The sequence below is a fragment of the Cibotium barometz genome, chromosome 37 (genome assembly GCF_041138505.1).
Source record: "Cibotium barometz isolate CiBa-2024 chromosome 37, ASM4113850v1, whole genome shotgun sequence".
NCBI lineage: Eukaryota > Viridiplantae > Streptophyta > Polypodiopsida > Cyatheales > Cibotiaceae > Cibotium > Cibotium barometz.
In genome coordinates this window covers 1,618,733-1,644,141 of record NC_141082.1, presented here as the reverse complement: position 1 = coordinate 1,644,141, position 25,409 = coordinate 1,618,733, and positions in this window count along the sequence as shown.

Sequence of the window (25,409 nt, the reverse complement as noted above, 5' to 3'; positions counted from 1 at the left end):
AGATTAAAAGGTTATTTTACTAGGAAGATGGAAAAACCTAACCTCTTTATTACCTTTACTTAAAATCCTAAGTGGGATAAAATAAGCAAAGCTTTACTGCCACGTCAGGTTGTCCAAGATCGACCTGACTTGATTGTACGAGTTTTCTATGAGAAGCATAAGGATATGATGCACTTGTTGGTGAAAAAAGAATTATTTGGAAGGGTAGTGGGATTTGTTTTTGTTATTGAATTTTAAAAAGAGACTTTCTACATGCACATATATTATTGATATTGGAAAGTGGACGTAAACCTACGGAGATTGCTTCACTATGATAAGTTTGTATGTGTTGAACTTCCAGATAAGGCGATGTTTCCTAAGTTGCACAACATAATTAGTCATTGTAATGTACATGGACCATGTGGGAAACTAAATATGCTCACTCCTTATATGGTAAATGGAAGTTGCAAACATCGTTATTCTCGAAAGTTTTCTAAGACTACTATTGATGACAATGGGTATCCAACTTACATGCGGCAAGACGAAAGTAGTTTCATACAAGTAAAGGATCATGAGGTGGATAGTCAATGTGGGTTGTTCCATATAACCCTTTTCTCTCTATGAGGTACAAAATCTATATTAACATAGAAGTATGCTCTACCATTATCGTAATGAAAATATCCATATAAGTATGTATACAAAGGACATGATAGATCTACTATAGAGTTGCAAGATACACATGGGGTTATTGATGAGGTTAGTCAATATCTGGATGCACGGTATGTGTCTACGTCAGAGGCAAGTTGACACTTATTGATGAGGTTAGTCAATATCCATCCGGATGCGTGGTATTATGTGTCTACGTCAGAGAGGCAAGTTGACGTTTATACCAATATGATTTACATAATGAAAACCATATATACAAAGATTGTCTATTCATTTTTCGATGCAAAATTATGTTATATTCAATGACTAATGATTTGTGTGATGTAATAGTCCTCGTGATAGAAACTAAATAACTACTCTCACTGAATGGTTCATCAGAGTTGGTCAATTGCACGTAGATTCAAATAGCGTGATATCTAACTTTTTGATCATGGACTAAAATAAAAAAAGAAATATGATTGGACATATGTATAATGCTAGCCCGAGTGTGCATGTGAGCAATATTATCTATACATGTTACTTATAGTGTGTAAAGGCTGCATATCTTTTGAGGATGTACAAAGAGTGAATGGACATTTGTATTGTTGTTTTAAGATTTCATGTGAAGCCAGAGGAATGCTGGAGAGATACGAGTGGTATATGTAAGGTTCCTCCCTTCAATAATGGGAGAAACACTTAGGATAGTCCACTAAGTCTTATCTTGGAAAAAATTTCCTATTCATCGACACCTTGCCCCTGTAGAGATTCAAGGATATGATTCATAGGTATGACCTAGCTCTATCCCGCAGGGGGAGCATGATTTTCTAAACATCAAATCACCCATTGGCTACTAGACTTGATTTCTAGAGACAACGTTTTTTTCCTCATCTTATGCAAGGCACAGTCGTCGCTGGCCTAGTCTTCTAGAATAGAGTTGCCCAAGAACCTAATTATCTAGCGTAGGGCTTTCACTTAATCTGTTGGAAAGCTACCCAACTAATCGGGTCCACCCGTCCATAGGCTAGTACCGTCGGGGTATTCTATCCTCCCACTTTCCACCCTACTCACACACCAATTTGTTTTCTAATTAATCCTACCACACTATTTGACATAAATAAACGTATTCCTTGATTAAGGCCCTTTTTCACAAGGTTTGTTAAAACAACCTTTTTACACAATGCAATCATACCAAAGACAAGATATATTTATATAAAAAGTTTATACATGAACCAATTCCTTACAAGCCAAACCGGCTCTCTTATTCTTATACTGCCGATGATCTAGAATTCGGCCTTCCAGCCTCTACATGCTGGGCAAAACCCTACGGGACCATACATCTCATCGTCGGCTCGTTGGCAAGGACTCAAGCCGGCCTGTCGCCCTCTCAGGCTCCATCACTCGATCCTCCCGCCTCTCAGAGGGATGTCTGCGCACTAGGATGGGCTTATTTACCGCACTAGCCTGGGCCCTCAGAACTAGGCAGCCTCATAATCTCTCGCCTCAATCGGCGATCCTTATTCTCCCAAAGGTATGAGGGATACCTTGGGTCATTCCCGGGCTTTGCTAACGACGCCGCCTGGCTACACAAGCACGGAACGGAGTTAGCTTGAAGCCAAAAAATTCTTGAATTCTAAAGATAACAACTTCAAAGCAATTTATTTAAATAGAGCATTCACAATTCGTGAAGATAACAATTTCAATGCAATTTATCGAATACAGCATCACATAATTCGCAACTTCATACAATTTTTATGTCGTCATTTTAAAAGGAAAAGATACCATTCATTAACACTAATTTAAGGAAAATCTCTTCTTTTAAAAAATTAACCAAGCTAACATGGCCACCATTTCCTTGAGGAGCTTGAAAAGGGAGGGCTTGGAGCCGCATTGGGAGCATCTTTCCTCATCTCGTTATTGCGCGCTCCTCTTGAGAGGCAATATTTTGACGTCTCCGAGAAGAGGCCATTTTAGGTGTTGCCTTGTAGAGCTCACTGCTGCGAGATCAAAACGCTTCAGTCGGATCTGAATTCCGAGCTCGTTTGCTCACCGTATGAGCAAAAGAATATGGCGCACGAACCCTTTCTTAAGGCCAAAAAACCCTTATTAAAGTCTACGCAAATGGGGGGGAATTGTGAGATGTCCTTAAGGGCAAAAACGTGGAGGAGGGCTGAGAGGGGTGCTGTAAGTCTATTCACACGGGGGGGAGAGAAGAGTTAAGGACACTGGCAGCTAGCAAGAGGGGGATGGAGGAAAATTGGCTTATCTGAAAAGAGACAAATGAGGAGGTGTGAGAGGGGTGGCTGTAAGGGCGGCTGCAAGGGCGGCTGCACTACAGCAAGTACGCTGCACAGGGACGGATGGCGGTACGGACGGCGGTTCAACAGGGCATACGCTACACAGAAATGCGTGCTGCCTGTGGAGCACCCCAGCAGGGGTTTATATAGCTGAGGGGTATGGGTACGGGCGCTGTATAAAGCAAGGATGAAAGGACGGTGTACCTTCAAAGGCTATGGATCAATGGCCTGCATGGGTCTAGGGGAAAGGTACGGTGTCGGTTGTCTGGGAAAGGAGTGGTACGCATGTATCTTATCTGGTCTAGGGCAGCATGGGTGTCCACGTAAGGGTACGTGTGGATCATACAGTGGGCGACCGTCCTTTGTTTCTTGGGTGGCCATCGTACGGGCACCCTAGTTAGTGTGTACGGCCTAAATTTTGGGGTGGGGTACCCAAATTTGGAACACGTGCCTTGATTTGTGTGCCGGACCATCCCAGGGGCGAATTTTTTTTTTTGTCCGGGGGGTTCTCTTGGTCGTAGGGGTTCAGACCGTTCGTCAATTGGACGCCCGGTCGTGCATTTATTAAGGTTTAAAGGTCACCGTTTTTTAACTAAAATGATTGAAATTTGCGTATGGGCTTGATTCGGTGTCCGTTTTGGATGCTGTAAAATCCTATATTAGGGTAAAATCGCGCGCAAATTTCAAATTTGGGCTCAAAATTTGAAGATTCTAAGTAGAAATGACTCAAATAATAAAATCATTGATTTTTATACCATAAAAACTCATAATCACATAGACATTTCTTTATTAGTGAAGATGGGTATGGTACATCCTTCCCCCCTTAGTGAAGATGGGTATGTTACATCCTTCCCCCCTTAAAGAAATCGAGATGTCCTCATCTTGTCATGAATCCAAGTTGCATCCTCTTCAAGGTAATCTTTCCACTGTACTAGATGTTCTACAAGAGTTCTATTTTGGAGTTGCCTTTCCCTAGAATCTATGATGCTACTGGGCTGTAATTCAAGGACTCCTTGAGTAGGGATTACAACTTGTTCATCATCAAGAATATGATGGAGACTGGGGACATATGGTTTTAACAAACTTACATGAAATACATTATGGACTTTGATATGGGCTGGGATTTGGAGTTTATAGGCACTTTTACCTAGACACTTGATAATTGTATAGGGACCACAATACCTAGGGCTGAGCTTCTTATATTTTCCAAGTGATAGAGAACTTTGTTTGGGTCGCACTCGTAGAAGAACTCTGTCTCCTTCCTTGAAGATCCTTTCAGACCTCTTGTTGTCAGCATAATGCTTTTGTCGATCTTGGGCAGCTTTAATATCCTTTTGGATTGCCTTGGTTTGTTCCTCCATCTCTTCGAGCATTTTCATGGGTGCCTCAACTCTTATGGTCGGATCAGAGAAATTTAGAGGAGACAAGCATTCTTGTCCATAGAGTGCTTTGAACGGTGATATTCCTATGCTTTGATGATCAGATGTATTGTAGGCAAATTCTACCAGAGGAAGGTATTGAATCCACCTTCTTGATTCCTGTCCATAGTATGCTCTGAGAATGTCTTCGATTACTTGATTGACTCTCTCAGTCTGGCCATCGGTCTCTCGATGATAAGCTGTGCTAAAGCAAAGTTGAGTTCCCAGGGCTTGAAATAAAGACTGCCAGAATTTTGAAGTGAAGTCAAAATCCCAATCACTTACTATCCTTTTTGGGAGACCATGAAGTTTGAGGACTTCCTTGATGAATATTCGAGAAACATCAGAAGCTTTGAAGGTCTTCTTTGCTGGTATAAGGTGAGCTACTTTGGTAAGTAAGTCCACTACTACTAGAATGGAGTCATATCCTCCTTGAATAGTGGGGAGACTTGTGACAAAATCCATACTAATGCACTCCCACTTCATTTGGGGAATATCTAAGGGTTGAAGTTTTCCAGGCATCTTGACTCTTTCAGCTTTGATCCTTTGGCATGAGAGACATTGCTTCAAGTACTGAAGCACATCATTTTTCAAGCCTACCCAATGAAAGCTCCTTCTTACAGCATTTAATGTTTTTGCATAGCCTGGGTGTCCTGTAGAGCAGGGCTATCATGAGCTTCATGGAGGATTAGTTTCTTTAAAGCAGGATCCTTAGGGATACATAGCCTGTGATTGAAGTAGAGGCTTCCTTCATGAGTGGAGTATCCCTTGATTATATTCTTCTCTTTCTCTGATGAATGTCTCCCTTCTTCTACTAACTTTATCATCCTCTGATAATCTGGATCATGAGATGAGACTTCTTCCACCTTGACCAGAATGGGATTATTTGGCATTGAAATAGCACTCAAGAAAGATTTGCGGCTAAGTGCATCTGCTACCACATTATCTTTCCCAGGGCAGAATTTGATGTCGAAATCATATTCTTGTAGAATTTCAATCCATCTCCTTTGCCGCATGTTGAGGTTAGGCTGGGTGAAGATCCACTTTAGACTTTTGTGGTCAGTTACAAGCTGGAACTTGCCCCCTAAGAGATAATGTCTCCATAATTTTAGGCAATGAACAACTGCTAAGAGCTCCAAATCATGGGTGGCATAATTTGCTTCATATTGCTTCAGCTTGCGGGAAGTATAAGCAACTGGTCTTCCTTCTTGGCCTAAGACACCACCAAGTGCTAGACTACTAGTAGCATCAGTAACCACTTCAAATTCCTTAGCAAAATCCGGAAGTTTCAAGACTGGGGCAGAAGTGATAATGACCTTGAGCTGATCAAAACTATCTTGATGGATTGGCAGCCACACTATTTTGCAATCCTTCTTAAGAAGATCCGTCAAAGGTGCAGCTACCAAGGCATAATCTTTGATAAAAATCCTATACCAACTCGTGATTCCCAAAAACCCACGAACTTCATGAACTGATTTAGGGGGTGGCCATTCTAGAATATCCTAGACCTTGGCGGGGTCTATTGAGATGCCATCTTTGGAGACGATGAATCCAAGATACTCAATTTGATGAGTAAAGAAGGTACATTTGCTTTTCTTGGCATAGAGTTTGTGTCTGCGCAGCAATTGCAGAACTCTACGCACAATGCTCCTCATGCTCTTCCATTGATTTGGAGTAGATTAAGATGTCATCAAAGAAAACAAGCATAAATTCATCCAAGTAAGGACGGAATATATCTTGCATTAGGCGGTTGAAGGTTGCAGGAGCATTGGTTAACCCGAATGACATTATAGTAAACTCATAGTGGCCATAATGGGTATTGAAGGCTGTTTTGGGTATATCTGCTTCCTTGACTTTGATCTGATAATAACCAGACCTCAAATCTATTTTTGAGAAGACTTTGGCCCCATGAAGCCTGTCAAGAAGTTCGTCGATGCGAGGGATAGGATACTTATTCTTGATAGTGACTTGATTTAGCCCTCGATAATCTATGCAGAGGCGGAGAGTCCCGTCCTTCTTTTTTTGGAAAAGAACAGGTGCTCCCCAAGGAGAGCTATTGGGGCGTACAAATCCTTGTTCAATGAGTTAGGAAAGTTGCTCCTTAAGTTCAATGGCTTTAGGAAGGGACATTTTACAGGGAGTTTTTGAGACGGGTTGAGCTCCAGGGATCACCTCGATTTCATGGTCGACTTCTCGAGGAGACGGTAACCCTGTAAGCTCGTCAGGGAAGATGTCAGAGAATTCTTGGAGCCAAGAGGGTTTTGTCTCCATACTAGGTTCAATGACTTTGTTGATTTTGACTAAGAAAACTTGCTGACCCTTACGTGTTCCCTTGAGAAGATGTTTTGCCTTGACTACCCTATATTTAGGTTTCCCTGTGATCCCCTGAATAGATATTACTTGGCCATGCTCATTTTCAAAAGTGATACTCCCCTGGTTACAATGAATGCTAGCTTTGTTTGCAATTAACCAATCCATCCCAAGGACTCCATCATAAATTCCTAGTGGCAAGACTCTAAAGTGGCCATGAGTTTGCTCATTACCTAGCTCAAAATCAAGGTTCCCTATAGAGTGGCGAGATACTACTTCTTTCTCACTGGCTAACTCTACAATCATTTTTCTGGCTGTTTTTTGACTCAAGTTTAATTTTTGCAAGCACCTAGGAGAAAGGAATGAATGGGTACTGCCACAATCAATCAAAAGCTGAAATGGCTTACCGTGATGAGTGGTGGGGGTTTGGATTACACCAAATTGTTTATTCGGACCTTGGTGTTCTATTGCCGCATGGACAGTTGCACGCTCTTCTTCAGCCGTTTCCAAGGTCGGTTCTTCACTTATAACACAGGCAGTCCTAGCAACTATTCCTCTGCGGCCTCTGCCCACGGCCACTGCCTCTTGCACCTTGGTGGATAGGGGTTCCATGGCCTTGATTTCCTCTGCTACCTTGGGGAAATGATGTTGCCATCTTGGGACAGTTGGCTCTAAAGTGTCCCGGCTCATTGCACTCAAAACACAGAGGGCCTTCTCTGGAAGAAGCAGCATACGAGGGGGGACAAAAGAGTTGCCTTGTCACCCTCTATTGTAGTAGGGAAAATTATGTTGAGGTTTCTTGTAGGGTTGATCTTTAAGATTTGCCTCAGGGTAAGATCTCTTTTGATTCTTCAGCCTGTTAGCCTTCATTTCTTTCACAAGGGGCTTTGCTCGTATGAGAGCATCCTGTAATGTGCTTGGCCTCATTGCTTCAAGGTGGGAATCTAGGGGTTCATTTAACCCTTGGCAGAAACGAGCCACTTGTTGGGAAGTAGTCATAGCTGGGGCATACTTCCGAAGGGTGATAAATTTGGAATAGTAGTCCTCAAGAGTTAAGCTGCACTGCCTAAGACTAAAAAACTCATTCATCTTTATGGATTCATGGGATGGAGGAAGATATCTTTCCTTCACTACCTGCTTGATGTCTTCCCATGTTTGAGAATGCTCAGTGACTTCCTTTCCACCAGAGCTTAGCATCTCCGACGAGGCAAAACCGTGCAAGCATAGACTGATTTGCTACTCCAGTACCGGCGGGGCAAAGAAATAATCATCCATCGCCTCAATCCAGGCTTCAGCATCCTTCTCAACCTTTGAACCTTCTCCTTTAAAGGAGGGAGGTTGCATTTGCTTGAGCAGGAGCTTCTTCTCCTGGGTATCGGTGTAAAGCGCATTGGGAAGTGGAGGGTGGTCGTCCTGGCCATCATTGTAAAAACAATTTTAAGATTACAAGTTTCATATTTGCACAACGCTTATTTTTGGAGAGTAAAACATTGAAATTATTTTATTTCCAAATATTTACAAGGACAAGTTTTATTACAAAGATCTGAGACTAATATAATTAGTCTTATTTGACATCAAGGGAAATTCCTAGGCTTGACTATGACATAAGGGTAGAGCGGTCCACATAGGTGAAATATGGGGGTTCCGCTATAGTTTCTAAGACTCTAAAAACTGATGGTAAGGGTGGTAAACTCTGGATTGGGGTAGATCCCAACACCGCTACTCTATCAGCAGGTCAGACCTGCATCACTTTGTCATACACCTAGCGATCTTGAGGTATGCGAACCCCATCTATAGTCACAGCGGTGTTGGCCCTGGGGGTACCGATGAACCAAAATAAGCGGATCATCTTCAGCTTCTCAATCCAACAAATCCGCTTAAGGTCGGTGGTGAGGTTCCCAATTTGATCCGCTCGGATGAAGAAGTATCTCAGCCCACAACTCTAGAAATCTCTACCCCATCCTCTTTGAATACGAGAGAAATGAGGGAGGGATATCTTCTCTAATATCTGCACCATGGTGTCGCAGAACTCGAAATTCGAGGAGTGACAGCAGTCTTGAAGATGCATTGGAAAACTAGAAACTTGGAGTAGGCATCTTCTTCTTCCTACAATCATTCAAACATCAATTCAACTTATTTGTTTTAGTAGGATGTTTTTACTAATTAGCATTGTGTTAGGTAAAACATTCATTGCAAAACAATCCTTAAATGGCAATTCCTAGGAGCTAAACTTGCTCTGATACCAATTGTAAGGTTCCTCCCTTAAATAATGGAAGAAACACTTAGGATAGTCCACTAAGTCTTATCTTGGGAAAAATTTCCTATTCATCGACACCTTGCCCCTGTAGAGATTCAAGGACACGATTCATAGGTATGACCTAGCTCTATCCCACAGGGGGGCATGATTTTCTAGACATCAAATCACCCATAGGGCAATTGATCATAAATTGGGTAACTACTAGACTTGATTTCTAGAGAACGCTTTTTTCCTCATCTTATGCAAGGCACAGCCGCTGGCCTAGTCGTCTCGAATAGAGTTGCCCAAGAACCTAATTATCTAGCGTAGGGCTTTCACTTAATCTGTTGGAAAGCTACCCGACTAATCGGGTCCACCCGTCCATAGGATAGTACCGTCGGGGTATTCTATCCTCCCACTTTCCACCCTACTCACACACCAATTTGTTTTCTAATTAATCCTACCACACTGTTTGACATAAATAAACATATTCCTTGATTAAGGCCCTTTTTCACAAGGTTCATTAAAACAGTCTTTTTACACAATGCAATCATACCAAAGACAAGATATATTTATATAAAAAGTTTATACATGAACCAATTCCATACAAGCCAAACCGGCTCTCTTATTCTTATACTGCCGATGATCTAGAATTCGGCCTTCCAGCCTCTACATGCTGGGTAAAACCCTACGGGACCATACACCTCGTCGTCGGTCGCTGGCGAGGACTCAAGCCGGCCTGTCGCCCTCTCAGGCTCCATCGCTCGATCCTCCAGCCCCTCAGAGGGATGTCTATGCACTAGGGTGGGCTTATTTACCGCACTAGCCTGGGGCGCCCTCAGAACTAGGCAGCCTCATAATCTCTCGTCTCAATCGGCGATCCTTATTCTCCCAAAGGTATGAGGGATACCTTGGGTCATTCCCGAGCTTTGCTAACGACGCCGCCCGGCTACACAAGCATGGAACGGAGTTAGCTTGAAGCCAAAAAAATTCTTGAATTCTAAAGATAACAACTTCAAAGCAATTTACTTAAATAGAGCATTCACAATTCGTGAAGATAACAATTTCAATGCAATTTATCGAATACAGCATCACATAATTTGTACCTTCATACAATTTTTATGTCGTCATTTTAAAAGGAAAAGATACCATTCATTAACACTAATTTAAGGAAAATCTCTTCTTTTAAAAAATTAACCAAGCTAACTTGGCCACCATTTCCTTGAGGAGCTTGAAAAGGGAGGCCTGGAGCCGCATTGGGAGCATCTTTCCTCATCTCGTTATTGCGCGCTCCTCTTGAGAGGCAATATTTTGACGTCTCCAAGAAGAGGCCATTTTAGGTGTCGCCTTGTAGAGCTCACCGCTGCGATCGAAACGCTTCAGTCGGATCTGAATTCTGAGCTCGTTTGCTCACCGTATGAGCAAAAGAATATGGCGCACAAACCCTTTCTTAAGGCCAAAAAACCCTTATTAAAGTCTACGCAAATGGGGGGGGGGATTGTGAGATGTCCTTAAGGGCAAAAACGTGGAGGAGGGCTGAGAGGGCTGCTGTAAGTCTATTCACACGAGGGGGAGAGTTAAGGACACTGGCACCTAGCAAGAGGGGAATGGAGGAAAATTGGCTTATCTGAAAAGAGGCAAATGAGGGGGTGTGAGAGGAGTGGCTGTACTGCAGCAAGTACGCTACACAGGGACGGACAGCGGCACAACAGGGCATACGCTACACAGAAATGCGTGCTGCTTGTGGAGCACCCTGGGTGGAGCACCCCGGGGGTTTATATAGCTGAGGAGTATGGGTACGGGCGCTGCATAAAGCAAGGACGAAAGGACGGTGTACCTTCAAAGGCTATGGATCAATGGCCTACATGGGTCTAGGGGAAAGGTACGGTGTCGGTTGTCCTGGAAAGGAGTGGTACGCATGTACCTTATCTGGACTGGGGCAGCATGGGTGTCCACGTAAGGGTACGTGTGGATCATACAGTGGGCAGCCGTCCTTTGGTTCTTGGGCGGCCATCGTACGGGCACCCTAGTTAGTGTGTACGGCCCAAATTTTGGAGTGGGGTACCATAATTTGGGGTGTCCGCCTCGATTTGCGTGCCGGACCGCCCCGAGAGGTAATTTTTTTTTTGTCCGGGAGGTTCTCCTGGTTGTAGGGGTTCAGACCGTTCGTCAATCGGACGCCCGGTCGTGCATTTATTAAGGCTTAAAGGTCACCGTTTTTTAACTAAAATGACTGAAATTTGCGTATAGGGTAAAATCGCACACAAATTCCAAATTTTGGCTCAGAATTTGAAGACTCTAAGTATAAATGACTCAAATAATAAAATCATTGATTTTTATATCATAAAAACTCATAATTACATGGACATTTCTTTATTAGTGAAGATGGGTATGTTACAATATATATGTCTTTAAGAAGCTGCATTTCAAAAAACCAGATTCTAATTGCATCAACTTTTTGTCATTATTCTGCATTTTTGTGAGCCTTTATCTCTTGGACAGGTTTGGCACAAATTCTCTACCGAACTTCCAAATATTTTTTCCATGGCTTGGAGAGAAGGTGTGCTCACATTGGGGTTTGTCATTCTATAGCTAAGAATTAATCTCTATTACACATGCAAGACCTCTTACAATAATATGAAAAACGTCTATATGATTTTGAAGGATTGTCTCTTCGCGATAGATCAACTCTTGCTACTGAAAACAATGGTTTGTTGATGGAAAGAGATGATGTTTGATTCTGTTCTCTAATCTCAACAGGATGATTTGGCTCTTTCCAAAAAAGGAGTCTTAATAGTTGTCAATCAAGAGCATTTCATACCATCTTTGAGGCTATTTATTTGAACAATGGCAGTGTTTTTTGCCATTGTTTTTTTTCCTTGAGAGACCAAGTGGATTAGGCAAAATATATATTTATAATGCCTTTCTATCTTGATTATGTGGATAGAATCAAGTTGCTTTCGCATGTGCATCTTCTAGAAAAGATGCATTGTTACTTTTAAATGGATGTACTGCATACTTACGTTTCAAAATCCCATTGGTTTTCAATGCTTTTTAGCCTGCATGGTCTCTAAATATGTAAAAGTACTCTAAATATGACCTCCTATCACCTAAATTTGAGTTTCTATTCTTGGAGATACTTATCTCTTAATAGAACTTTTCTTGTCTTCTTATTTCTTTTAGGATTTTATGGAGCTAATATTTTTACTCTTATCATTTTCCTAATGTTTCTAGCCTTATTGTCTCAGCCTTCTCTAAGTGCGCTCTCTTTCCTTCTTGAAATATATATTAAAGGAGACACATAAATGGCTTGGGAGGGACCTTACAAGAGAAAATGAAGGACTATGATGATGCTCAAAGGAGGCCCTTGAAATTAAAAGGGTATTTTGTGTTCTTCAGGATTCCCAAGTCTAGATATGGCTCGCTAAAGGGAAATACCAACACCAAGCTTGCTCATCACTTCTATAAGCATTATAAAGTGTTTAGAAGGGTTAGGATGCCACCATTCAAGGATATGCATGGTTATATTAATGTGAACTTGCCCGTGGTGGTTTTCAAGCAAATGGAGTCAATCCTATAGCAAAGAAGGAGGTGGAGAGAATGCAACATCTCCTCCAAAGAGGCTATGTATATACGGTTATAAGGTAAACTTGCCCGTGGCGGTTTTCAAGCAAGATGGAGTCAATCCTAGTGAAAAGAAAGAGGTTGAGAGAATGAAACCTCTCCTCCAAATACAAGGAAAATCCTCCTCCTACATTGGTTGATCTGTTACTTGGTGATGATAATGCAAGTAAGGAACACAGAAAGAATATATGCTCTTATAAAAACAATGCCTTAGCATTTGTTTCACTTGATACTCACTTGGATAATCAAATCACTAGGGGGAGGTATGTATTTGATTTTCGAATCCATGGTATTATATCATCATGTTGGCTCTGTAATACCTAATAGAATATGAGATGCGGCTCCTCAATTTTTCCAATTATATATATATATATATATGATACGGAGCATGAATTAGAGAATAGACTTCATGGGATGCTTTTTGTAAATCATAACATGCTTGAAAGCTTACAAATAATGACGTATAAACACAATCCATATGCATGTGCATTTCATACAAGAAGAGAAATGTTACAGTCCACTCCACATGTAGATTTGAGAATAAGTTGGATCAATATTAAGGAAATAATTGGTTCCTACGGGTAGTAAGATAGCTGCTATCATACTAGGTCAAGGGGGATGCTCTTCATGTAGGTCATAGAGATATTCAAATAATGTCTCGCATAAATACTATAAAAAAATATGTTCTGTTTACTCGAGGAGAGGATGGTTAGCATGTTAGAATTTCACTCCATGGTAGAAAGAGACAAGGTTCAAATAAAGAGACAAATACTATAATTCAACGGTAATATTATGCATACAGATTACAAATAAGGGAAGATACAAATGTGTGCCTTCTACGTGGTGGTCGACTTTTGTAACAATACATTGTTGATACTCATAGCAGCATGGAAGAATCAAGATTAGTATGGATACATAATAGCCAGAAAGCATTGTGTGCTAAAGTATACTAAGGGCTTGCATATATGATTAATATAAGCGATGCTCTCAATAGAGTCTCCGTGGCAGTGATAGATGCAAGATAGTTCTACCATCTATATATATATACTAGGGGCCTTGATATATGCACCAATTGTATCAAGATTAAAAGGTTATTTTGTTAGGAAGATGGAAAAACCTAACCTCTTTATTACCTTTACTTAAAATCCTAAGTGGGATAAAATAAGCAAAGCTTTACTGCCAGGTCAGGTTGTCCAAGATCGACCTGACTTGATTGCACGAGTTTTCTATGAGAAGCATAAGGATATGATGCACTTGTTGGTGAAAAAAGAATTATTTAGGAGGGTAGTGGGATTTGTTTTTGTTATTGAATTTTAAAAAGAGACTTTCTACATGCACATATACTATTGATATTGGAAAGTGGACGTAAACCTACTCAGATTGCTCACTATGATAAGTTTGTATGTGTTGAACTTCCAGATAAGGTTATGTTTCCTAAGTCGCACAACATAATTAGTCATTGTAATGTACATGAACCAGGTGGGAAACTAAATATGCTCTCTCCTTATATGGTAAATGGAAGTTGCAAACATCGTTATTCTCAAAAGTTTTCTGAGACTACTATTGATGACAATGGGTATCCAACTTACATGCGGCAAGATGCAAGTAGTTTCATACAAGTAAAGGATCATGAGGTGGGTAGTCAATGTGCGTTGTTCCATATAACCATTTTCTCTCTATGAGGTACAAAGTCTATACTAACATAGAAGTATGCTCTACCATTATCATAATGAAAATATTCATATAAGTATGTATACAAAGGACATGATAGATCTACTATAGAGTCGCAAGATACACATGGGGTTATTGACGAGGTTAGTCAATATCTGGATGCACCGTATGTGTCTACGTCAGAGGCAAGTTGACACTTATTGATGAGGTTAGTCAATATCCGGATGTGTGGTATGTGTCTATGTCAGAGAGGCAAGTTGGCGTTTATACCAATATGATTTACATAATTGAAACCATATATACAAAGGTTGTCTATTCATTTTTCGAAGCAAAATTATGTTATATTGAATGACTAATGATTTGTGTGATGTAATAGTCCTCGTGATAGAAACTAAATAACTACTCTCACTGCATGGTTCAGAGCTGGTCAATTGCACGCAGATTCAAATAGCGTGCTATCTAACTTTTTGATCCTGGACTAAGATAAAAAAGGAAACATGATTGGACATATATGTATAATGTTAGCCCAAGTGTGCATGTGAGCAATATTATCTATACATGTTACTTATAGTGTGTAAAGGCTGCATATCTTTTGAGAATGTACAAACAGTGAATGGACATTTGTATTGTTGTTTTAAGATTTCATGTGAAGCCAAAGGAATGCTGGAGAGATAGGAGTGGTATATATGTCTTCAAGAAGCTGCATTTCAAAAAACCATATTCTAATTGCATCAACTTTTTGTCATTATTCTGCTTTATTGTGAGCCTATATCTCTTGGACAGATTTGGCACAAATTCTCTACCGAACTTCCAAATATTTTTTTCATGGCTTGGAGAGAAGGTGTGCTAAGATTGGTGTTCATTCTATAGCTAAGAATCAATCTCTCTATTACACATGCAAGACCTCTTACAATAATATGAAAAACGTCTACATAATTTTGAAGGGCTATCTCTTCCCGATAGATCAACTCTTGCTACTGAAAACAATGGTTTGTTGATGGAAAGAGATGATGTTTGATTCTGTTCTCGACTGAATGAATTGGCTCTTTCCAAAAAAGGAGTCTTAATAGTTGTCAATCAAGAGCATTTCATACCATCTTTGAGGCTGTTTATTTGAACAATGGCAGTGTTTTTTGCCATTGTTTTTTTCCTTGATAGAGCAAGTGGATTAGGCAAAATATATATTTATAATGCCTTTCTATCTTGATTACGTGGATAGAATCAAGTTGCTTTCGCATGTGCATCTTCTAGAATAGCTGCATTGTTACTTTTAAATGGATGTATTGCACACTTACGTTTCAAAATCCCATTGGTTTTCAATGCTTTTTAGTGTGCATTGTCTCTTTAAACATGTAAAAGTACTCTAAATATGACCTCCTATCACCTGAGTTCAAATTTCTATTTTTGGAGATACTTATCTCTTAATAGAACTATTCTTGTCTTCTTATTTCTTTTAGGATTTTATGGAGCTAATATTTTTACTCTTATCATTTTCCTAATGTTTCTAGCCTTATTATCTCAGCCTTCTCTAAGTGCGCTTTCTTTCCTTCTTGAAATCTATATTAAAGAGACACATAAATGGCTTGGGAGGGACCTTACAAGAGAAAATGAAGGACTGTGATGATGCTCAAAGGAGGCCCTTGAAATTAAAAGGGTATTTTGTGTTCTTAAGGATTCCCAAGTCTAGATATGGCTGATCACTAAAAGGAAATACCAACACCAAGCTTGCTCATCACTTCTATAAGCATTATAAAGTGTTTAGAAGGGTTAGGATGCCACCATTCGAGGATATGCATGGTTATATTAATGTGAACTTGCCCGTGGGTGGTTTTCAAGCAAATGGAGTCAATCCTATTGCAAAGAAGGAGGTGGAGAGAATGCAACCTCTCCTCCAAAGAGGCTATGTATATACGGTTATAAGGTAAACTTGCCCGTGGCGGTTTTCAAGCAAGATGGAGTCAATCCTAGTGAAAAGAAAGAGGTTGAGAGAATGAAACCTCTCCTCCAAACGCAAGGACAATCCTCCTCCTACATTGGTTGATCTATTACTTGGTGATGATAATGCAAGTAAGGAACACAGAAAGAATATATGCTCTTATAAAAACAATGCCTTAGCATTCGTGTTTCACTGCGTACTCACTTGGATAATCAAATCACTAGGGGGAGGTATGTATTTGATTTTCGAATCCATGGTATTACATATTATCACGTTGGCTCTGTAATACCTAATAGAATATGAGATGCAGCTCCTCAAATTTTCCATATATATATATATATATATATATATATGATACGGAGCATGAATTAAAGAATAGACTTCATGGGATGCTTTTTATAAATCGTAACATGCTTGAAAGCTTACAAATAATGATGTATAAACACAATCCATGTGTATGTGCATTTCATACAATAAGAGAAATGTTACAGTCCAGTCCACATGTAGACTTGAGAATGGTCACTAAAGTTGGATCAATATTAAGGAAATAATTGGTTCCTATGGGTAGTAAGATAGCTGCTATCATACTAGGTCAAGGGGATGCTCTTCATGTAGGTCATAGAGATATTCAAATAATGTCTCGCACAAATACTATAAAAAAATATGTTCTGTTTACTCGAGGAGAGGATGGTTAGCATGTTAGAATTTCACTCCATGGTAGGAATAGACAAGGTTCAAATGAGGAGACAAATACTATAATTCAACGGTAATATTATGCATATAGATTACAAATAAGGGAAGATACAAATGTGTGCCTTCTACGTGGTGGTCGACTTTTGTAACAATACATTGTTGATACTCATAGCAGCATGGAAGAATCAAGATTAGTATGGATACATAATAGCCAGAAAGCATTTGTGCTAAAGTATACTAAGGGCTTGCATATATGATTAATATAAGCGATGCTGTCAATAGAGTCTCCGTGGCAGTGATAGATGCAAGATAGTTCTACCATCTATATATATACTAGGGGCCTTGAATATATACATCAATTGTATCAAGATTAAAACGTTATTTTGTTAGGAAGATGGAAAAACCTAACCTCTTTATTACCTTTACTTAAAATCCTAAGTTGGATGAAATAAGCAAAGCTTTACTGCCAGGTCAGGTTGTCCAAGATCGCCCTAACTAGATTGCACGCGTTTTCTACGAGAAGCATAAGGATATGATGCATTTGTTGGGTGAAAAAAGAATTATTTGGAAGGGTAGTGGGATTTGTTTTTGTTATTGAATTTTAAAAAGAGACTTTCTACATGCACATATATTATTGATATTGGAAAGTGGACGTAAACCTACTCAGATTGCTCACTATGATAAGTTTGTATGTGTTGAACTTCCAGATAAGGCGATGTTTCCTAAGTTGCACAACATAATTAGTCATTGAAATGTACATGGACCATGTGGGAAACTAAATATGCTCTCTCCTTATATGGTAAATGGAAGTTGCAAACATCGTTATTCTCGAAAGTTTTCTGAGACTACTATTGATGACAATGGGTATCCAACTTACATGCGGCAAGACGAAAGTAGTTTCATACAAGTAAAGGATCATGAGGTGGATAGTCAATGTGGGTTGTTCCATATAACCCTTTTCTCTCTATGAGGTACAAAGTCTATATTAACATAGAAGTATGCTCTACCATTATCGTAATGAGAATATTCATATAAGTATGTATACAAAGAACATGATAGATCTACTATAGAGTTGCAAGATACACATGGGGTTATTGATAAGGTTAGTCAATATCTGGATGCATGGTATGTGTCTACGTCAGAGGCAAGTTGACTCTTATTGATGAGGTTAGTCAATATCCGGATGCGTGGTATGTGTCTATGTCAGAGAGGAAAGTTGGCGTTTATACCAATATGATTTACATAATGAAAACCATATATACAAAGGTTGTCTATTCATTTTTCGATGCAAAATTATGTTATATTCAATAACTAATGATTTGTGTGATGTAATAGTCCTCGTGATAGAAACTAAATAACTACTCTCACTCAATGGTTCAGAGCTGGTCAATTGCACACAGATTCAAATAGCATGCTATCTAACTTTTTGATCATGGACAAAAATAAAAAAGGAAATATGATTGGACATATGTATAATGTTAGCCCGAGTGTGCATGTGAGCAATATTATCTTTACATGTTACTTATAGTGTGTAAAGGCTGCATATCTTTTGAGGATATACAAACAGTGAATGGACATTTGTATTGTTGTTTTAAGATTTCATGTGAAGCCAAAGGAATATTGGAGAGATACGAGTGGTATATATGTCTTCAAGAAGCTGCATTTCAAAAAACCAGATTCTAATTGCATCATCTTTTTTTTATTATTCTGCTTTTTTGTGAGCCTATATCTCTTGCACAAATTCTCTACCGAACCAGTGTATATACGGTTATATACATAGCCTCTTTGGAGGAGAGGTTGCATTCTCTCCACCTCCTTCTTTGCAATAGGATTGACTCCATTTGCTTGAAAACCACCACGGGCAAGTTCACATTATAACCATGCATATCCTCAAATGGTGGCATCCTAACCCTTCTAAACACTTTATAATGCTTATAGAAGTGATGAGCAAGCTTGGTGTTAGTATTTCCCTTTAGTGAGTCATATCTAGACTTGGGAATCCTCAAGAACACAAAATACCCCTTTAATTTCAAGGGCCTCCTTTGAGCATCATCAGAGTCCTTCATTTTCTCTTGTAAGGTCCCTCCCAAGCCATTTAGGTGTCTCTTTTAATATAGATTTCAAGAAGGAAAGAGAGCGCACTTACAGAAGGCTGAGACAATAAGGCTAGAAACATTAGGAAAATGATAAGAGTAAAAATATTAGCTTCATAAAATCCTAACAGAAATAAGAAGACAAGAATAGTTCTATTAAGAGATAAGTATCTCCAAAAATAGAAATTGGAATTTAGGTGATAGGAGGTCATATTTAGAGTACTTTTACATATTTAGAGACCATGCACGCTAAAAAGCATTGAAAACCAATGGGATTTTGAAACGTAAGTGTGCAGTACATCCATTTAAAAGTAACAATGTAGCTATTCTAGAAGATGCACATGCGAAAGCAACTTGATTCTATCCACGTAATTAAGATAGAAAGGCATTATAAATATATATTTTACCTAATCCACTTGGTCTATCAAGGAAAAAAAACAATGGCAAAAAACACTGCCATTGTTCTAATAAACAGCCTCAAAGATGGTATGAAATGCTCTTGATTGACAACTATTAAGACTCCTTTTTTGGAAAGAGCCAAATCACCCTGTTGAGATTAGAATCAAACATCATCTCTGTCCATCAAAAAACCATTGTTTTCAGTAGAAAGAGTTGATCTATCAGGAAGAGACAACCTTCAAAATCATGTAGATGTTTTTCATATTATTGTAAGAGATCTTGCATGTGTAATATAGATTGATTCTTAGCTATAGAATGACAAACACCAATGTCAGCACACCTTCTCTCCAAGCCATGAAAAAAGTATTTGGAAGTTCGGTAGAGAATTTGTGCCAAACTTGTCCAAGAGATATAGACTCACAAAAAAGCAGAATAATGACAAAAAGTTGATGTAATTAGAATCTGGTTTTTTGAAATGCAGCTTCTTGAAGACATATATACCACTCGTATCTCTCCAGCATTCCTCTGGCTTCACATGAAATCTTAAAACAACAATACAAATGTCCATTCACTGTTTGTACATCCTCAAAAGATATGCAACCTTTACACACTATAAGTAACATGTATAGATAATATTGCTCACATGCACACTCCGGCTAGCATTATACATATGTCTAATCCAAAGATATGCAGCCTTTACATACTATAAGTAACATGTATAGATAATATTGCTCACATGCACACTCGGGGTAGCATTATACATATGTCGAATCATATTTCCTTTTTTATTTTAGTCCATGATCAAAAAGTTAGATAGCACGCTATTTGAATCTGTATGCAATTGACCAGCTCTGAACCATTCAATGAGAGTAGTTATTTAGTTTCTATCACGAGGACTATTACATCACACAAATCATTAGTCATTGAATATAACATAATTTTGCATCGAAAAATGAATAGACAACCTTTGTATATATGTTTTGTTTACTCGAGGAGAGGATGGTTAGCATGTTGGAATTTCACTCCATGGTATGAATAGACAAGGTTCAAATGAGGAGACAAATACTATAATTTAACGGTAATATTATGCATATAGATTACAAATAAGGGAAGATACAAATGTGTGCCTTCTACGTGGTGGTCGACTTTTGTAACAATACATTGTTGATACTCATAGCAGCATGGAAGAATCAAGATTAGTATGGATACATAATAGCCAGAAAGCATGTGTGCTAAAGTATACTAAGGGCTTGCATATATAATTAATATAAGCGATGCTATCAATAGAGTCTCCGTGGCAGTGATAGATGCAAGATAGTTCTACCATCTATATATATACTAGGGGCCTTGATATATGCACCAATTGTATCAAGATTAAAAAGTTATTTTGTTAGGAAGATGAAAAAACCTAACCTCTTTATTACCTTTACTTAAAATCCTAAGTGGGATGAAATAAGCAAAGCTTTACTGCTAGGTCAGGTTGTCCAAGATCGACCTGACTTGATTGCACGAGTTTTCTATGAGAAGCATAAGGATATGATGCACTTGTTGGTGAAAAAAGAATTATTTGGAAGGGTAGTGGGATTTGTTTTTGTTATTGAATTTTAAAAAGAGACTTTCTACATGCACATATACTATTGATATTGGAAAGTGGACGTAAACCTACTGAGATTGCTCACTATGATAAGTTTGTATGTGTTGAACTTCCAGATAAGGCGATGTTTCCTAAGTTGCACAACATAATTAGTCATTGTAATGTACATGGACCATGTGGGAAACTAAATATGCTCTCTCCTTATATGGTAAATGGAAGTTGCAAACATCATTATTCTCGAAAGTTTTCTGAGACTACTATTGATGACAATGGGTATCCAACTTACATGCGGCAAGATGAAAGTAGTTTCATACAAGTAAAAGATCATGAGGTGGATAGTCAATGTGGGTTGTTCCATATAACCCTTTTGTCTCTATGAGGTACAAAGTCTATATTAACATAGAAGTATGCTCTACCATTATCGTAATGAAAATATTCATATAAGTATATATACAAAGGACATGATAGATCTACTATAGAGTCGCAAGATACACATGGGGTTATTGATGAGGTTAGTCAATATCTGGATGCACGGTATGTGTCTACGTCAGAGGCAAGTTGACACTTATTGATGAGGTTAGTCAATATCCTGTGTCTATGTTAGAGAGGCAAGTTGGCATTTATACCAATATGATTTACATAATGAAAACCATATATACAAAGGTTGTCTATTCATTTTTGGATGCAAAATTATGTTATATTCAATGACTAATGATTTGTGTGATGTAATAGTCCTCGTGATAGAAGCTAAATAACTACTCTCACTGAATGGTTCAGAGCTGGTCAATTGCATGTAGATTCAAATAGCGTGCTATCTAACTTTTTGATCATGGACTAAAATAAAAAAGGAAATATGATTGGACATATATGTATAATGTTAACCCGAGTGTGCATGTGAGCAATATTATCTATACATGTTACTTATAGTGTGTAAAGGCTGCATATCTTTTGAGGATGTACGAACAGTGAAATGGACATTTGTATTGTTGTTTTAAGATTTCATGTGAAGCCAGAGGAATGCTCGAGTGGTATATATGTCTTCAAGAATCTGCATTTCAAAAAACCAGATTCTAATTGCATCAACTTTTTATCATTATTCTGCTTTTTTGTGAGCCTATATCTCTTGGACGGGCTTGGCACAAATTCTCTACCGAACTTCGAAATATTTTTTTCATGGCTTTGAGAGAAGGTGTGCTGAGATTGGTGTTTGTCATTCTACAGCTAAGAATCAATCTCTCTATTACACATGCAAGACCTCTTACAATAATATGAAAAACATCTACATGATCTTGAAGAGCTGTCTCTTCCTGATAGATCAACTCTTGCTACTGAAAACAATGGTTTGTTGATGGAAAGAGATGATGTTTGATTCTGTTCTCAACAGGATGATTTGGCTCTTTCCAAAAAAGGAGTCTTAATAGTCGTCAATCAAGAGCATTTCATACCATCTTTGAGGCTGTTTATTTGAACAATCGCAATGTTTTTTGCCATTGTTTTTTTTCCTTGATAGACCAAGTGGATTAGGCAAAATATATATTTATAATGCCTTTCTATCTTGATTACGTGGATAGAATCAAGTTGCTTTCGTAGAAGTATTCTCTACCATTATCGTAATGAAAATATTCATATAAGTATGTATACAAAGGACATGATAGATCTACTATATAGTCGCAAGATACACATGGGGTTATTGATGAGGTTAGTCAATATCTGGATGCACAGTATGTGTCTACGTCAGAGGCAAGTTTACACTTATTGATGAGGTTAGTCAATATGCGGATGCGTGGTATGTGTCTATGTAAGAGAGGCAAGTTGGCGTTTATACCAATATGATTTACATAATGAAAACCATATATACAAAGGTTGTCTATTCATTTTTTGATGCAAAATTATGTTATATTTAATGATTAATGATTTGTATCATGTAATAGTCCTCGTGATAGAAACTAAATAACTACTCTCACTGAATGGTTCAGAGCTGGTCAATTGCACGCAGATTCAAATAGCGTGCTATCTAACTTTTTGATCATGGACTAAAATAAAAAAGCCAATTTGATTGGACATATATGTATAATGTTAGCCCGAGTGTGCATGTGAGCAATATTATCTATACATGTTACTTATAGTGTGTAAAGGCTGCATATCTTTTGAGGATGTACAAACAGTGAATGGACATTTGTATTGTTGTTTTAAGATTTCATGTGAAGCCAGAGGAATGCTGGACAGATACGAGTGGTATATATGTCTTCAAGAAGCTGCATTTCAAAAAACCAGATTCTAATTGCATCAACTTTTTGTCATTATTCTACTTTTTTGTGAGCCTATATCTCTTGGACAGGTTTGGCACAAATTCTCTACCGAATTCCAAATATTTCTTTCATGGCTTGGAGAGAAGGTGTGCTGAGATTGGTGTTTGTTATTCTACAACTAAGAATCAATCTCTCTATTACACATGCAAGACCTCTTACAATAATATAAAAAACGTCTACATGATTTTGAAGGGCTGTCTCTTCCCGATAGATCAACTCTTGCTACTGAAAACAATGGTTTGTTGATGGAAAGAGATGATGTTTGATTCTGTTCTCAACAGGATGATTTGGCTCTTTCCAAAAAAGGAGTCTTAATAGTTGTCAATCAAGAGCATTTCATACCATCTTTGCAGCTGTTTATTTGAACAATGGCAGTGTTTTTTGCCATTATTTTTTTTTCCTTGACAGAGCAAGTGGATTAGGCAAAATATATCTTTATAATGCCTTTCTATCTTGATTATGTGGATAGAATCAAGTTGCTTTCGCATGTGCATCTTCTAGAGTAGCTGCATTGTTACTTTTAAATGGATGTACTGCACACGTACGTTTCAAAATCCCATTGGTTTTCAATGCTTTTTAGCGTGCATGGTCTCTAAATATGTAAAAGTACTCTAAATATGACCTCCTATCACCTAAATTCGAATTTCTATTTTTGGAGATATCTCTTAGTAGAACTATTATTGTCTTCTTATTTCTTTTAGGATTTTATGGAGCTAATATTTTTACTCTTATCATTTTCCTAATGTTTCTAGCCTTATTGTCTCAGCCTTCTCTAAGTGCGCTCTCTTTCCTTCTTGAAATCTATATTAAAAGAGACACATAAATGGCTTGGGAGGGACCTTACAAGAGAAAATGAAGGACTCTGATGATGCTCAAAGGAGGCCCTTGAAATTAAAAGGGTATTTTGTGTTCTTGAGGATTTCCAAATCTAGATATGGCTTACTAAAGGGAAATACCAACACCAAGCTTGCTCATCACTTCTATAAGCATTATAAAGTGTTTAGAAGGGTTAGGATGCCACCATTCAAGGATATGCATGGTTATATTAATGTGAACTTGCCTGTGGTGGTTTTCAAGCAAATGGATTCAATCCTATTGCAAAGAAGGAGGTGGAGAGAATGCAACCTCTCCTCCAAAGAGGCTATGTATATACGGTTATAAGGTAAACTTGCCCGTGGCGGTTTTCAAGCAAGATGGAGTCAATCCTAGTGAAAAGAAAGAGGTTGAGAGAATGAAACCTCTCCTCCAAATGCAAGGACAATCCTCCTCCTACATTGGTTGATCTGTTACTTGGTGATGATAATGCAAGTAAGGAACACAGAAAGAATATATGCTCTTATAAAAACAATGCCTTAGCATTCGTGTTTCACTGGGTACTCACTTGGATAATCAAATCACTAGGGGGAGGTATGTATTTGATTTTCAAATCCATGGTATTACATATCATCATGTTGGCTCTGTAATACCTAATAGAATATGAGATGCAGCTCACTTGGATAATCAAATCACTAGGGGGAGGTATGTATTTGATTTTCAAATCCATGGTATTACATATCATCATGTTGGCTCTGTAATACCTAATAGAATATGAGATGCAGCTCCTCAAATTTTCCAATTATATATATATATATATATATATATATATATATATATATATGATACGGAGCATGAATTAGAGAATAGACTTCATGGGATGCTTTTTGTAAATCATAACATGCTTGAAAGCTTACAAATAATGATGTATAAACATAATCCATATGCATGTGCATTTCATACAATAAGAGAAATGTTACAGTCCAGTCCACATGTAGATTTGAGAATGGTCACTGAAGTTGGATCAATATTAAGGAAATAATTGGTTCCTACGGGTAGTAAGATAGCTGCTATCATACTAGGTCAAGGGGATGCTCTTCATGTAGGTCATAGAGATATTCAAATAATGTCTCGCACAAATACTATAAAAAAATATATTCTGTTTACTCGAGGAGAGGATGGTTAGCATGTTAGAATTTCACTCCATGGTAGGAATAGACAAGGTTCAAATGAGGAGACAAATACTATAATTCAACGGTAATATTATGCATATAGATTACAAATAAGGAGGGAAGATACAAATGTGTGCCTTCTACGTGGTGGTCGACTTTTGTAACAGTACATTGTTGATACTCATAGCAGCATGGAAGAATCAAGATTAGTATGGATACATAA